General features: G+C 42.1%; 1 protein-coding gene across 3 annotated transcripts in view; it reads right to left on the bottom strand.

The window, feature by feature from the left end:
- Positions 1-11,304, bottom strand: part of SNTG1 (syntrophin gamma 1) — a 316,227-nt gene extending 304,923 nt beyond the window's left edge. For 2 of the 3 annotated variants that reach the window (XM_050971479.1, XM_050971480.1), the window contains exon 1: positions 11,083-11,304. The gene's annotated coding sequence lies outside the window, so the exon portion shown is untranslated. Of the gene's footprint in view, positions 1-11,078 lie in introns of all 3 variants that reach the window. The other variant, XM_018910030.3, reaches the window with a different exon arrangement.
- Positions 11,305-15,371: the final 4,067 nt, after the last annotated feature.

Genomic DNA, 15,371 nt, shown 5'->3' with positions numbered 1-15,371 from the left:
TGATGCTCGGCTTTACTAAACAAAACCTTTGAAAACAAAAAAGAGGTTCAGTTTGATGTGAGGGAGGAAGAACTAGCAGAGGTTTGTAAATAGAATATTGAACAGGCCAGGAAGATGATCCTCACTTGTATTTCTGAATAGATTTGAGAAGGGTATGCAGACTGAGAAAGATTATCTGAAAGAGGGTCAATCCCTGTACAAGCACAGGCCACTCTCTACTTAAGACAGGTGTAACAGAAGCCACAAAAGCATCCAGCCATGTAATGTGGCTGCTCTCATGATCAAAGATGGTTTTATTACAAATTTCCAAATTCCAGGGCTACCAAGGCTGAAAAGCACATAATATATCATATTTGACAGACATGATATTTATCTGCTACAGACATTTATCTACTCTGAAAGCATGTATGCAGACAAATATGTGGAAAACACACACTATCCAAGCTGGAAGCCAGTAAAGGATACAACACAAATATTGGGGGGGGGGGGGGGGGGGATCATAGGTGTGAAGCTCTAACTAGAGACCATTCTCAGAAGTTTCAGAATAAGCTGTTTTAAAATTGCCAATTTTGTCTTTCCTTCAGGGAAAAACTAGCTGAAAAGCAGAAATCATGCCTTATGGCTATATAAAAAAAATATATTCTCTGTACGTATGTATCACTAACAGGAAAAAAGAAACAAATGTTACTCCTGAAGTTTTACAGATGAGTTGATAAGTCTTCTCTATTATGTCACTTCCATCATGATGCCACCTTTATCTCAAAGAGGTGCCATACATGCTCATTGCTGTACATACAAACAACAAAGAAAATTCCCCACGTACCACTTCTTCCCTGAATGAGGTACTTTATATCACTGAATCACACCACTGTAGGATTATTATGCTGAAGATCTCATAGGTTTCCTGAAAATAAGTCTCAGAACTATGAATCTCATAAATAACCATGATTAATCCCATGCTTTCCTGCAAGATACCAACCAAGTAGATGGCCAGGAAAAACTTAATGCATAGCCTTCCTGGTGCTGGCATATTGCAAACACAGGAGCAACTGACATGATGGGCTACAACATGCAACATGGGAGATAGGAAGAGACATCAGCAATGAGGGCAGTGAGGGCAAACAGAGCCCAAGCTTTTTGGGGCAGAGCACCCACCCCAAATGTGGGGTTTGCCACAAGCAACCACCTGCAGCACGTTCACTGACCTGTTGTGGATGCTGAGAACTGTCCGGAGTCAGATGGACTTTTCCAGATATTACTCTGGGAGGTTTTGAGAAAGCTCAGAGGAAGAATTAAAACAATACTGCAGCTGGTGTTTTGAACTTGTTTCTTGTAAGATGCTTACAAGAGGGGAGTTGTTCCTAATTAGCCATTAACAATTAGTGCGAGGGTGTTGATTAAGAACCAGTCAGGTTCACCTTTATCGTAACTGTCTGTAAAATGGATGTGTTGTTTCTAATAAAACCAGCATTTTGCCTTCAAGACTTTGGAGCTTTTGTGGCTTTATTCACCCATCCTCAATACAACAGCCACAACCTGTAGCAGAAATATTGTGTCCAAGCTTTTAACAGGAGCACTTCAGCAAGGCCTTACATAAAAAGGACCATCATACAAGTAATTTCACACTTCAAAAGCTGCTGTGAATATTTCAGTAAATCAAAGGCTTCCCAGACTGCTGGAAGAACATCCTCCCCATGGCTGAGGAAGGAGCTGATTCAGTCACACATCATGCCTGTCCTGCTCTTGAAAACACCTGCACTCTTCTTCCAAGCAACTGTAGGCAGGCTGCTATGGAAATCAGATATACAACTGCTATGAGCATTACCCCAAAACAATTTCTCTAAGCAGAGAACAACATACAGTGTCTCTTTTCCAGCAGTTCCAGATTCTGAGCAGCAGTACCTCCAGAAGCCTTCAGACTGTGAGCAGCAGCACCCTTTAGACACAGCTGCACGTAACACACCAAGTTATTTTAATAAATTACTGCTTCATGGATTTTTACTTCCCATTATTTTAAAGTTTTAAATGTCATTCTGAAGATTAGATTTGCAGACTCTAGAGGAACCCTCATCCTAAACTGAAGGCTACCTAGATATGTGTTATTAGTACATAGAGTTATTCCTAATCGAGAGCACTTACTATGCTGAGTATATTTGCATAATCTGAAAATAAAAAGTCAAACACTGTCCCTAATCTTCACCCCAAATGGTCCCCAGTACTGTAAAAACAACTGCCTTGTATTAGAGACCATAACTTTATGTCTAGCATTACACTGTAGTACTTAGAGGAATGTTTTCAGGTTGTTTATCATGATTTCTAAATCCAATATGTATTTCAGACATATGGTGGTAAGAAAATCTTTCAAATAAAAGACGGTATTTATATAATTCAATTTTCTTTTTAAGCTAACAAAAAGCTTTGATAAACAGATGAGTTTTGACCACGGGTTTCAAACACACAGTGGGACAGTTTGTACACTCATAAATAGAGGTTACTTCTATGAGGTGTTTTTTTTAAAGATGAAGGACTAGCTTTTCCCACAGTAGCATCTCCAGCTACTTACATGCCATAAACCTGCAGAAAGTGACATTTAGCCATAATTGCAGAACTTCAAAGTACTTCACGTTTTTTGCAAGCTTTTGTGCAGAGGTTTTTTTCAGCACTTTAAATGCCTCCAGAGAGATCTAAGATACTTCTTGCCATCCAGAAAAGACAATTCTGCTGCCATAAAAGGAGGAATGTAAGTCGAGTTGGTGTATTGCTTTGTAACTCAAGTAATATTGACACTTGATTCATTAAAGCAGCCTCCTTCTCATCTACTTTCTCTGAAGCAGAATTAGTACTTAAAAGGCACAGAATCTTGTTTTTATATTTTTAGAGTTACCCCTAGAGGTACTTCCAGCCGTTTTTTTCCAGATCTACTCGCTGGAAAGGTGCCCAGACAACTTTCCTAAAAAAGAAATTAGGATTGTGAAATGAAGTTCGTAACTCCACGTAGTCTCCATCAACTTCTGAATACTCTAGAATCTACTTTTAAAACAGGTGGGTGTAGGAAGCCAAATTTATTACAGACTTCACCATAAGACAGAGGTACATGTATGTTTATGTATTTATTGCAGGGCAAAAAGAATGAGAAATTCTGATGACACCACCTTTGTGTCTCTCCTGACATGAGGCAACACAAGAACCTCAATGATTTCCTTGTTGCTTCTTGTGCACTTTGAGGCCAACCTCAGACAGCCCAGAAAACCAAAGCTTCTCAACTAAACCAAAGATGTACCTGCATAAGGAAGTAGTCCATCTAAGGATGCAATTGAATCCTTGTACATGAGTTCCTGCTTTAAATATGGGGAATTCATGGAAATTTTGGAGAAAAATGACACAAATACAGCCTTACCCAGACATTTCTCACATGGAAAGGGAATACTTTTATGGCAGAACTCTTCAAAAGCAGCAGGTGTGTATTTCAAGGATGCAATTCTGAAGATTACTGAACAATTGCTGTCTTAGAAAGCACCTCTTTCCCCTCAAAAAAAAACAGACAGATGCTCTTTCATCAAATATCTTGCCTCTGTCCTTCTTGCAGTTCTCTCTGTGCTTTGTCTAGAAATGCAACTATTCACCTTTTCCTCTTTTCAAGGGTCATACATATCCTCTTTCTATCACAGCATAAAGAATGAAAAAGCAAACCCACTACATTTTACTCCCTTCTTTCATGCAGTCTGGCTAGACCTTTATGACCCCAGCTACTTGTGATCTCAGGCTCACAGTTCTGCAGCCATCAAAAACCTGTAGAGAAAGCATACAGGTGTATACACATAGTGGTCAGTACTGTCATGCAGTAACTAGCAGGGGAAATGTTACGTCTTTTCATACTCTTTAGACTAAAAGGAAGATGACAGATAATTTTCTTGTAATTTTCCAAAAGAAAAATGATACCCAAATATTTTACTTTTCATTTCCCAAAATGTTGGGGTTTTTTTTCCCAAAAAATGCTTTTGCTGCAGTTAGACAAATACAGCTAATACATAATAGTAAAGTAAAATAGTAAAAACCAAAAAATAGTAAAACCAAAAACCAAGTCTCATTTCAAAAAGAAAAAGTCACGGGTTTAAACATGAAACAGGGTTTATAGAGAATTATATATTAAACTCAATGAAGTTGAGCTGTACATAGACACACGGAAGCACAGCACAAAAAACTACAGAAACTACAGAATCTTAGACCTGTGAAAACAATCAACTGGGTGTAAGACGTATCATAAGAGGGAATAATGCTTGAGATTAACCTTAGGATTTTCATTTCAGAAAGAAGTATTGAAGACACATCATGAAGAGGTTAAAAAAGGGCAGTAAGATCTGCACGAAAGGGCACATTGTGCAGGAGCACAGTGACAAACAGCAATATCAAATCACTGTTAATAACTGGATTTGTCCATTAATCAAAGCATGCAATGAGTACTCTGATCCACCTACCAAAAATCAGAAGATTTAGGGTTTTTCTAAATTAAGAAAACTTTGCAAACATAAATTGAAAACATGGAGAATAATACAATATATAATCACTGATCAGTGAGATCAGCTCTCCCTTTCGAGGTTAGGTAAGCTATTTAATGTAGTGAAAAGGAAACCTGATGAATGAAACATATTAAATAAACTGAAATATAAGCAATTTTAATTAAGACACCCCAAGGAACCAGCCCAGACAACATCACAACTGCATAAGACAGTAAGTTGTGAAAAGAAGCATATGATAAACTATTACTAATAATGCTTAAGAAAGAACTAGCTGAAAGACTAATGACACAGTGTAGAAAGAAACTGTCTCCTTGTGCATTCAGTTATCCAGGAAGGTCCTTTCTTATCTCAGTGAGTTTAAATAAAATGACAGGTGATCATCATCAGATGCTGCGATGATTTCTATACGCTTTGCTTGGAAACGCCTTGGAAACGCCTCTAGCACAGTTACAGCATGCTTCCTCCGATAAAACTCCTTCACCAATGCCACTGTATTTGAAAGAGAAGTTGCTGCAGCCGAAAAAGCCTCAGAGTGGCTATTTTTGCATTTGGGTTAATGGAGTTGCTTAGTTTAGGGACAGGGAGCCCCACCAGGAACAGAACCCCTGGAAGGGCCAAATCTTGCCCCATTCATAATGTGTCAACCCTGCCAGCTCCTCTGCACTGTAAACCCAATTGGCTCTTGCATCCATTTCTCCAGCTGACTTTGAAAAGACTACTTCCATGTTTTACCTTTTCATCTTTTACATTTTACCTTTGCATTCTGCGTCCACAAAGTTGTTCCATAAAGAAGTTAACCATATAACTCACAGAATGAGAACGAAGGCATTCCAGACATCAAAACCTGTAGAGACACAGATCTGATGCTGACTTTTACTCAAAACCTATCTTCAGAGAGGAACTCTACACATGCATCACTGCATGTTTTATTACTTGAAAAAAAACTGCATTGCACTGACCAAACTCTTCACATAAATGTCTGCCATTTAACAACCAATTAGACAGTTGTGAGAAGAACTGTTTGTGAATTCTGCTGCATTCAGGGACGTACAGCTGCGATACCAACTGCTAATGGATACAGGCAGACAGCTGTGAGTGATGAAACCTAGAGCTGCAAGACAACTGTAGAGCTGATGATTTTCCCCTCCTTTTTCACTTGAAAAAAATCTGATTAGCATAGACTAGTTCCCAAGGCCTTTTTATAATATCTATAAAATTATAGGAGATAGAGCAAAGCTCTTTCAAGCATAATTCTAATGACTTTACTTCTTTAGGGGTCAAAAGCAAGTCAAAGAAAATCAATGCCCATTTGTGTTGTTGAAGCTGAAGCATACAGTTCATTATTCAGAACTGTTAAAAGAGTCAATCAAAACATTTTGGCATACAGAGAAATTAGAAAAAGCTATCTCACATAATTATGAATGAATATATATTTGGCAAATGCAAAACAGCAAAGTATTTTAGAAACAATTCTCTAATTAAGAATCAGTGCTTTATATTAAGACAAATATTAACAGCTACATTAGGCATGAATATCAAAATTTAAAAAGTTTTTTAAATATTCCCAAATTCTTAGTATTATACCTGTTGAAATCAATGACCTTTTTACACTAACTTAAAACAAAATTAGCAAAATAGTGTTTATACCAAGAAAGAATCAGATGACATGATTACTATCACTCATGATAGTCTGTCTTTGTACAAGATGATGAAATTTCCTTTAGGTATTGACAGGGAGCAGAAGAAATATGAATGTCATAAACAGCACTCCCATTCTCACTTCTTTATCGTTAGCTGTTTTTAAAATAAATTTAATACAAAAAGTGGCGGGGAAAAGGCATGTTTTGTTTTTCTTTTTATTCAAATAGCTATTATTCACACTTAAATCTGAGTCTATTTTGGTATTTGACCAAAAAAACCATATAAAATTTACTTAAAATGCTATTTCTAACATCTTCAGCATGAAACCAAGAACACTGTTCACTATTTGAAAAAAACACATTGAGAATAAAAAAAAAATAAATAAAGCCAAATTTCAGAATAATCTGATGAATAAATTGTTCTTCCTCTGGTGTTATCTCAAAAGCTCCAAGCACTCCAAGCAATGAACACTTCAGAAGTGCTTGATGTTTGTCAGCTTTCAAAGCACACCTTTGAACCAAAATCTCTACCAACCAAGGAATGAACACCCAAATCTAAGAGCAAGGAACAAACTTCACAGAAAAAATTTAAAAAATCATCACTGTTCCAGATGATAACCACCTGCAGAACTGAGCAATCAATGAATGGCACCCAGAGCACCCCTTGAAGCCATGAGTTCTTTCACAGACTCAGTATCCAGGCCAGTATTAAATCAGTAAAGCACCAGTGCCTTCACTCAACCACATCTTACACAGGAATTCCAGTGGCTGTTGCAAAGCACCCTCTGAACACCAGTGTGGGACTCTACTCCAAGTTTTATTCCACACTGGGAACATCCACTGCCACTCTCCGGGCATGACTGTTCCAACTGTGCTCAGTTCCTGGCATGGGGGACCTCCTGCTCTTCACAGCAAAAGAACCAGCACAGCCTTTCATAAACCATCCATTCCTTATCTCTGAAGAGCCTGAGTGGCACAGCAAACTGTGTCCAGCAGTTTCATTTATCCATGTTCTCGCCTCATGTGCCAAACCTTAATCCCAGTTTATAGAACATTTATTTATGTTAAATAAATAAATATATTACATATATTTATATATGTCAGTCAAAACTATTGCTACTCTCACATAAGTATCACAGTAAAGAACTTTTATGGTTTTGCCCATCATTACCCCAAAATAAACCAGAGAATGAACCATAAAATTAATCTCATTCCAAACACTCTTCTTGATTAGTTTTCCTCTACTCATTACTTTAATAAATTGAAGAGAGCAAATCCCCAGGAAGCAACCCAGCCCTTGGCTGCTGCAGCACCATCTTCATCACACAACAGAGTGTTCCACCTCTTTTGGCCAATTTGAGCTAATTACTGAAGAGAAGGCTTAGAGTCCCTAACGACAGTGACAGCCACAACTGAAGTGTGCAGTGGAAAAAAGCTTTGTTTCTGGAACACGTAGCTCCTCTTCTTCATAAGGGGTAGGCACATCATCTACTAAATCAATCTCTCAAGATGAATAATAATTTACTCCTTGGATAATTAAATACATGTGTGAATTTCCCTGGATGTGTCTCCACCGCGTTCACTGGTGTTGATTATAGTTATATCTTTGAAGCAAGACCTTTTTAAGTTCTGGGTTTTGGGGTTTTTTAATGTTTGCTTCCTCTCTTTCCTCTGATCTGCAACAAGAATGCAGAAAATCTAGGTTGGCCACAACAACAGTTTGGCTTTCTGACTCTTCCAGTTATGGCAGACAAAACTGAGCAAATACAGAAGTTTGTCTGTGTAATCATGCTGCTAGACGTACACCTTCATGTAGCAGACTCACGTTGGGATTCAACCCAACCACATTTAGGCCTCTCTCTGGAAACCTGAACTGAAAGCACAGCCTTAGGAAGGGCTAAGAAACATGACACATTAAATCCATTTGATGTTTCTTATTCACAACAACCCTTTAGCTTTTTAACAGTGAATGCCAGCAGACCTGGTGATGACTACCCAAAAGAAATTATGACAGCTCAGGCACAAGGACCAGTGCTAAGTTACAAGAATGAAGAAATGGTACTTGAGCACTTCAGATGGAAGAACTGAGAGCAGACTACAGATCTTGTTTGTCTTAATATTCAATCTAAAATTAATAAATATAAATTACACACTCAACTGGGTTGGGCTAACTAGAAAAATAACATATAATTGTTGGTGGTTTTAATTTTGCTTACAGGTCTTCTGTCAGTTCACGAAAGATATGTCCAAAAAAACATGACTGAGAAAACATGAAAAAATTAGGAAAGAAAAATAACTTCTGAGCTTGCCCTGAAATTTCTGAATCAAGGTCAACAATCTTCTCTATTAAAGAGATTTACATAGAATTAAAACAAAAATGCATACTATAAAGTTGAATACAACATACTTTGGAAACGTCCGATTCAAAAGATACAAGTCAAGTGGAATACAGAACATTAAACAGGATTCTAGAATAGCCCTACAATAAAGTGTGTGATAGCCACTCATGAATTTTTAAAATTAAGAACTACACACATTGTAAAATAAAGTATTAATATGCAGGAAGGCTTTCTGACAAGTACCAAGTAAAAAATAAAAAGAAATGTGTGAAGGTAAAGGAGGTTGATTAATACCTTAAAAGTGGATGTTTTTAATGATGTCTTTAAAGACCTCAAGTCTTACCTTCCCCTTTTGAGTTTCTAACAGAAAAAACAGCATTTATTTTTTTTCCTCAGACCTTGTTAAAACTCGGTTCTTTAGCCACGTAAAAGAGGGGAAATCTAACTGTAAGTGAAAGTCAGAGCATCATGTCCTTTAATTCAGTGATGGGGGCCTTCATTAGATTATCTCATAGCTATGGGACAAGACATGGCAAAAGCCAAATGATAAATTATTAAATTATGTTTTCTTCTTCTCCAGGCAAAGAGTGAGTATAGCATTAGATTAGTTTGAGAGACTAAAAAGGAAGAAGAGGAGTCTGCAATATGCATCACAAGTGACAAAGCTAATACAATTTTTAAACCCCGTTTATTCATATAATCAGGCACAAGCACTTACTTATGCTAACTGTGGAAACCTCAAATGTAATACACAGCCCAAATGAATTCCATATTAGTGCATGCTTCAGTGTTTCGTGTTCTCCCTTGCACATGCCTAGTGAAAGCCTGCCACTCTGCAACAGAGGAAGGAATTACTACAACAGAACCATAGGCAGACTTTGCCAGAAACTATACTTTCTTTGATATGAGGCAGAATAAGCTGAGTGTTTTAAGTAATGGATAGGTTTGCATCCCACTGTCTAGCAGCAGTTATTCTAATTGTGTTTCACAGCTTCATCCAAGAGACAGAAATATGAACATTCTCCATAAAACGTACTGAAACAAATGACACTCCCTTCAGGCAGATCACCTTCCACCATTAAGGGAAAGGATTAGTTTATCTTTCAGCTATAAACTTGAGTTAGCTACACATTCACCATCCTGACATCCTAACATCTTTTAATCTTACCATGTCAATCTTGCATCTAAGTAAAAACGTGTATTTCAGTGCGTAAAAAGATCTCTTGCTGCTGACAACTCAAAGTGCATTAACCTGGGAAGCCTTGAGATTTCCACACACACCCACACACTCCTTTCAGTACAAATCTCACTGATTAGAAAATGAAATATCCAAAACTCAACAGACATTTCACACACAGTGGCATTTCTGCAGAAACATACGTTTCCAACACTTCAACTTTTACTTTCATCACTATTAGCAAGTTATTTTCCCAAGTTATTTCCTACACACATACCAAGCCCAGTGCCCCTGCTGAAACTACCACATTCACTGAAACTGAATGAGCTCCTAGTGAAACATCAGAGCTTAGCTGCAAATATGTGTAAATACTTTTATTCTGTGCTGCTTTCATGCTAGAATACAACATGCATCAAGGTCACTGTAACAGATTGCAGTTTTCAGGCTCATAGAGAAGATACTGAGGAAATCAGTAACAGCAAACTTAATTAAGCAGTGTCTAAAGTTCTGCCTTCTCCCAAACCTGCCCAGCATCCACATCTCTATCCCCTTCATTTCAGAGTCAGGTCTTTTCACAGGTACGGGAAGGCAGGCAGCTCAGCTTAAACGCTATCACGGCTGAAAGGTGAACAGAACTCGTTCTTTGCAGCGTGACCGGGATGCTCTGAGCTCTCCGAGTTTTCAGCCACAGATTACAGCCCCATGGGCCTCTTCCTTTGAAGTGGAGTTCCTCTGAGAGAAGCATTAGTCCCCTGCCTGCAACCTGTCCTCCATACACTGAAATAAATTACAGTCTACTTTTCCCTCCATTGCCATGTCAAGTGTAGCAATAAATATCCACAGGCTAAAAGCAAACAAACAAGGCTGGACGAACCAGAACCTCACAGCAAGAGCATCTCAAGGAAGAACACCAGGCAGGGCATAAGAAAGTTAAGGGCATAAAAATCAAAACTCCGGGTTCACTATCTGAATCCATAAGTGGGGATGAAAGGCTAACATGCTTCTTGCCTCTCTCCCACAAGAAGCACTGATGGAAAGCAATTAAGGGACTCCTACAATTTAGTTAGAGCTCAGCAAAGAGGAGAATGCATTTTACATTATGAAATGCCTGGAAAAAGGCATCATCTCTTATAGATGCAGAAATGGGAAGCATTGGGACACGGAGCTTCCTTCCCGGCTACGCACCGGAGCACCGCACTAGCGGTCCGCCCGCGGCGGACTCCGGCAGAGTTGGAGCGGGGTTCCCCTGCAATCCTGGCCACCAATCCCCGGCACCTCAACCCCGAGAACTGCTGCTGGCGCCGCCGACCATCCTGCCTCCGAACTGGCAGCAAGCGACCAGCAGCTGCAAAAAAAAAGTCACTCGAGACGAAGGAAACGCAGTAAAAAGGAAGCAAGAGCTTACTTGCCTATACAGCACCGCCGGACGACCTCCTCGCAGCTGTGAAACGCTGTGTCGCTCGTCCTCCTCCCACCGCTCCGTGCTAGTTCCAAAATAATTCCTCCGGGCACCGGCACATCCCCGGGCTCAGCCGAGGAGCGCAGGGAGCCCGGCCGCCTCGCCCCCCCGCCCGGTGCCCATGGTGTCAGCCACAGCCCCGGCAACTCGCGCTCCTTCCCGCCGGCGCTACCTCGGGGCGGGCCGCCGGCTAACACGGCATCGCACCCCGGCCGCCGCCGCCGGCTCGAACTCCGCAGCCGCGCTGAGGGGGAGCGTGGGGCTCCCCGCGCCCTTCCCGGAGACGGAGCGGGGGCGCCGGGCGGGGGCGTGCGGGGAGCAGCGCCGCCCCTCCGCGGCGGCGAGCGGCCAGGCGAGGCGCGGCGAGGCGAGGGGAGGCGAGGCGGCGCGGCGCCGCCACCGCGGCCGCAGCCAGGCGCGGCGATGCCGGCCCCGCCCGGGACCCCCGCCCGCCCCCCTCCCGCCGCTCTCGGGGCGCTCCGTAACGCCGCCTCGCTGCCGGCGCCACCAGATCCGGTGACGCGCAGCCCTCCCCCGGGCCGGCCCCCGTGCCGGAGAGGGGCGAGCGGGCGGCTAGGAGGGAGCCGGGAGCCGCTTCCCGCGGGCAGCGGGAGGGTGAGCTGGGACCACCGGGTGAGCGCGACCTCCGGCGCGCAGGGACATCACGGTCCCGGGCGCAGTGCTGGAGCTACCGAGCCACCCGGGGGAGGCGATGTTTCCCCGGGCCGCGGGAGAGCCCGCTCGCCCGGAGCCCGCGGAGCTCTCGCCGGTCCTAGGTTGCTGCGGCTGCCCCCTCACCCCGTGCCCGGCAGGAAAGTTATCCGCCCCCCTCCTGCCTCACTCAGTCTCCGTTTTTGCTCAGCTGCCCGGGCTGCCCTTTCTGCCAGCTGTGTGACTGGGTTTCGGCTGGCCGCTCGCCAGCGGGAACGTACATCGACTCCCCGTGTAGGGAAGAAATTTGGTGCCAGTTCTATCACTTTGCCTGGCTGGCTTGGCGCGGCAGCGGCGCTGCCTTCTGCCGCCCCGTCTCCCAGCCTCTAACCCAGAGCACGGCTTTGCGGCGCCCATCGCCACCGGCGCACAGCCAGCGCCGCTCCTCCGGGCTGCTCGGACGAGGACGGGGCCCAAAGGGAGCAAAAGGAGTGAGGGACAAGCTGCCCTGTGCATCCCGAAAGCCCTGCGTGGTCCTCGCCCTCCTGTTCCCCCCGTTCGTGCTTCCAGCAGCGCGCACGGCGCCCTGCCGGAGATCCCCCGCAGGCATGGGCCTCCCCGTCGGACAGCGCTGCAATGACACGTTCTAACGCAGCTGTCACTCACTCACAGGCACACCCATATATATAATGCATAGATATGTATGTAGTCGTATGAACACACCCCCGTACGCACAGGCGGCCGCCGCGGGAAAGCCGCATCTCCCCGCGGACGGGGCTGCCAGAAGTCGACCTGCCACGGCGAAGGCAGGTGGAGAATTAACGCCGCAGGAAAAGGCAGCAGGAGAGAGAGCCCGAGGGGAGCCGCCACCGGAGTCTCCTCCCGGCACCGGGCTCCCCGCCGCGATGCCGGCAGCCGGGTTCGCCGCCCGCCGGCGCTGCGGAGAGCTGCGGGCAGGGAATCCCTCTGCGCCTCCTCGGTGCGGGGAAGAGCCCGACTGTGGTGGGGCTTTTGCTGAATTGAGAGTGCGTGGAGCAGCAGTGGTCCCACCCGCATGCTCTGGGACCCCCTCCTGCTCTTGGGAATGTTTCTCTGCAGTTAGACTGAGGATGTCAGGGAGAGTGGTCACAATTAAAAGTTCACTAAAAAGGTGAAAAAAAAAAAAAAGCTTAGCTTTTCTGTAGGTCCTCCGACAGACCTTTTCCCTTCAACTTCTTTAGAGTTCTCATAATGAAAAGTGGTTTTCACGGGCATCTTACAGTTAAGGGCTTTTCTTCAACCAAGCTGGCACTAACAAAAATGTTTCTGTTCCTTATGCATTCTTTGTATAGATATTACCTTCAATAATGTGCAGTGAGCTATTGAGGGAGGGAAGGGATTTAAACAGACAGCTTCATGCAAGTTAAATGCAAAGCAAAGAGAGTTGCTCTGAAGAATGAAGCTAACTGTTGGGTTGATAAATGCATTAGAAAATACAGTGATAAGTTTAATTCCTAATTTAACAGATTTGTACTTCAGTTCTCATCTTGGGGTACAGATCTTTATCTTTCTTTGTTTCTTAGTATTGAATTGATGTCAACAGTTCTTGATAGCTAGAAACTAACCAAGCTATTTGTCCTGTTGTGGCTCTACTGAAAGATTGAATTGTTTGAACTGATAGTTCTCCTGACAAGACTGAAAAAATAATTATTAAAACAATACATATGAGGGCTGGGATGATTGAAATACATGTCTGAGAATTGAAATAAGTGAGATGTAATAAACCAAAAACTAATCAAAGAAGTGAATTGGAACTGTAATGCTCGTTTCTCATGCCCTGCTAACAAAGTCAACACCCAAGAGAGACGCTTTTAAACAAAGTTGAAACAAATAATATTTTATGACCTTTTAGTTACTTTGTCTAGAGTCAGTCCCACACTGAAATTCCAACAGGGACAACCTCCTTAGTTTTCACTCTCAAAGTCACCTATAGATTAATCGGTAAATAGCCTGTTCCCCCATCTGTAGGAAGATCTATCATCTTTCATGGAGACCTCCCACTTCATTCTTTGTGTGATGATGAAGAGTGGATAGCTCAAGCAAGAAAGGAAGTTTCATTTCACAAGAGGAAGCTGTTCTATTTTAGTGCAGTATCTTTCAAGCTATTCCTATATTTATTAAAATACATGTATTTTGCAAGTTTCATTACCACTAAGAATATGCTGAACATGATGCCTACCAAGCCAGGTGAAAAAAGTAGGCAGTGTTTTTTTTAATTATTAACCAGATTGTATGAAATAAGTGTGCATTCCACTTTTACACACAATTAGAAGGTTACATTTGTTGTATTTTTGCTTCAGTACGAACACAGCATAAGATTTTTACATATACAGAAATCAGATGTCAGGTAAACTTAAGATGTAGTCAACAACGTGAAGCAACATTTTCAGTCAGACCGGGTGAGCCAGAATTGTTTTTTTGTAGTATGAACTATGTTAACTGAGAAATTTCACTTAATAAGCTGATGGTAGATTGGCCTCTGTTTTAGATTCTTCAGCTTCAGCAGCCTGGCACCACTCAAGTCACCAACAAGGATGGAGTGACAAAGGAGGAACAGCATTAAAAATGGAAGAAATAGAGGCTAAGCATGAAGATAAATTGTCATTGTTTAGAAAATATGAGAATGAAAGGAAGAATTTTACCCACCAAGCAAGTGAGTGACACCCTTGGTAAAACTGTATTGACTACCTATCTGCAAGAGATCATTTGTCTTCTTTTGTCTTTGCAAAATTACTACAGCATCATTTTTTTTTTTCATCTGAATGTATAGCTCACTTGGGTTGTGGGCAGGGATTCTGACATTTGGCAGCCAAACCCTTGTGCATATGTCTGTCACACACAAGCCTCACCCTGAAAGTGCTGGGAAATAAAGGGTAGAAAACTAAAGCTTTGAAAAAGTGCACGGGAAAAGAAATTACCAGTTGTAGTGGACAAGTAATATGAATATATAAGAAAGATCTTGAGATGCACTGGGAAATAGGGAATGGTTTTTGTCCAACATCACTGCAACCTTAGATTTTCCATTCCTGTAACAAATCCTACCACCTCTGGGAGCACATCACGATAGGTTATTAATTGATTCTGTGAGAATAGAATTAATCTATTTTCAATATCTTCTTTTGGAAAAGATGACAGTCAGAGTAGCAAATGTAACACCATCAAGGACAGGTGTCACAGTTTATAGAAAGTGGATCACAAGATCATCTATAAGCTCCTTGCTAGTTCCTATATCAAGGTGCACATGAGGGGCACATTCCCAATTTCTGATGATATAATTTTGGTTTTAATTTTCATTCACAGACTGATAATAATCCACAAAACTATATCAAAAAAAGTGAACATATTCCTTCTTTTTTTCCCAACAATTAGTCTAAACTAAGCTTCACAAAAATACTCCATCTACCGGTATCTGGCAGCCTTATATAAAATAATGTGTCATTTGTCACCATGGCTTGTAATCTGAAAATATGACTGGGGAACTGATGGAGACCAAAATAGCCTTTTATAGTCTGTAGGTGGCCAAAAAATTTTGCAGCTATATTCTGTAAA

The sequence above is a fragment of the Serinus canaria genome, chromosome 2 (genome assembly GCF_022539315.1).
Source record: "Serinus canaria isolate serCan28SL12 chromosome 2, serCan2020, whole genome shotgun sequence".
Classification (NCBI taxonomy): Eukaryota; Metazoa; Chordata; class Aves; order Passeriformes; family Fringillidae; genus Serinus; species Serinus canaria.
The sequence above is the reverse complement of the archived record's forward strand: the minus strand, read 5'-3'. Positions and strand labels throughout refer to the sequence as shown.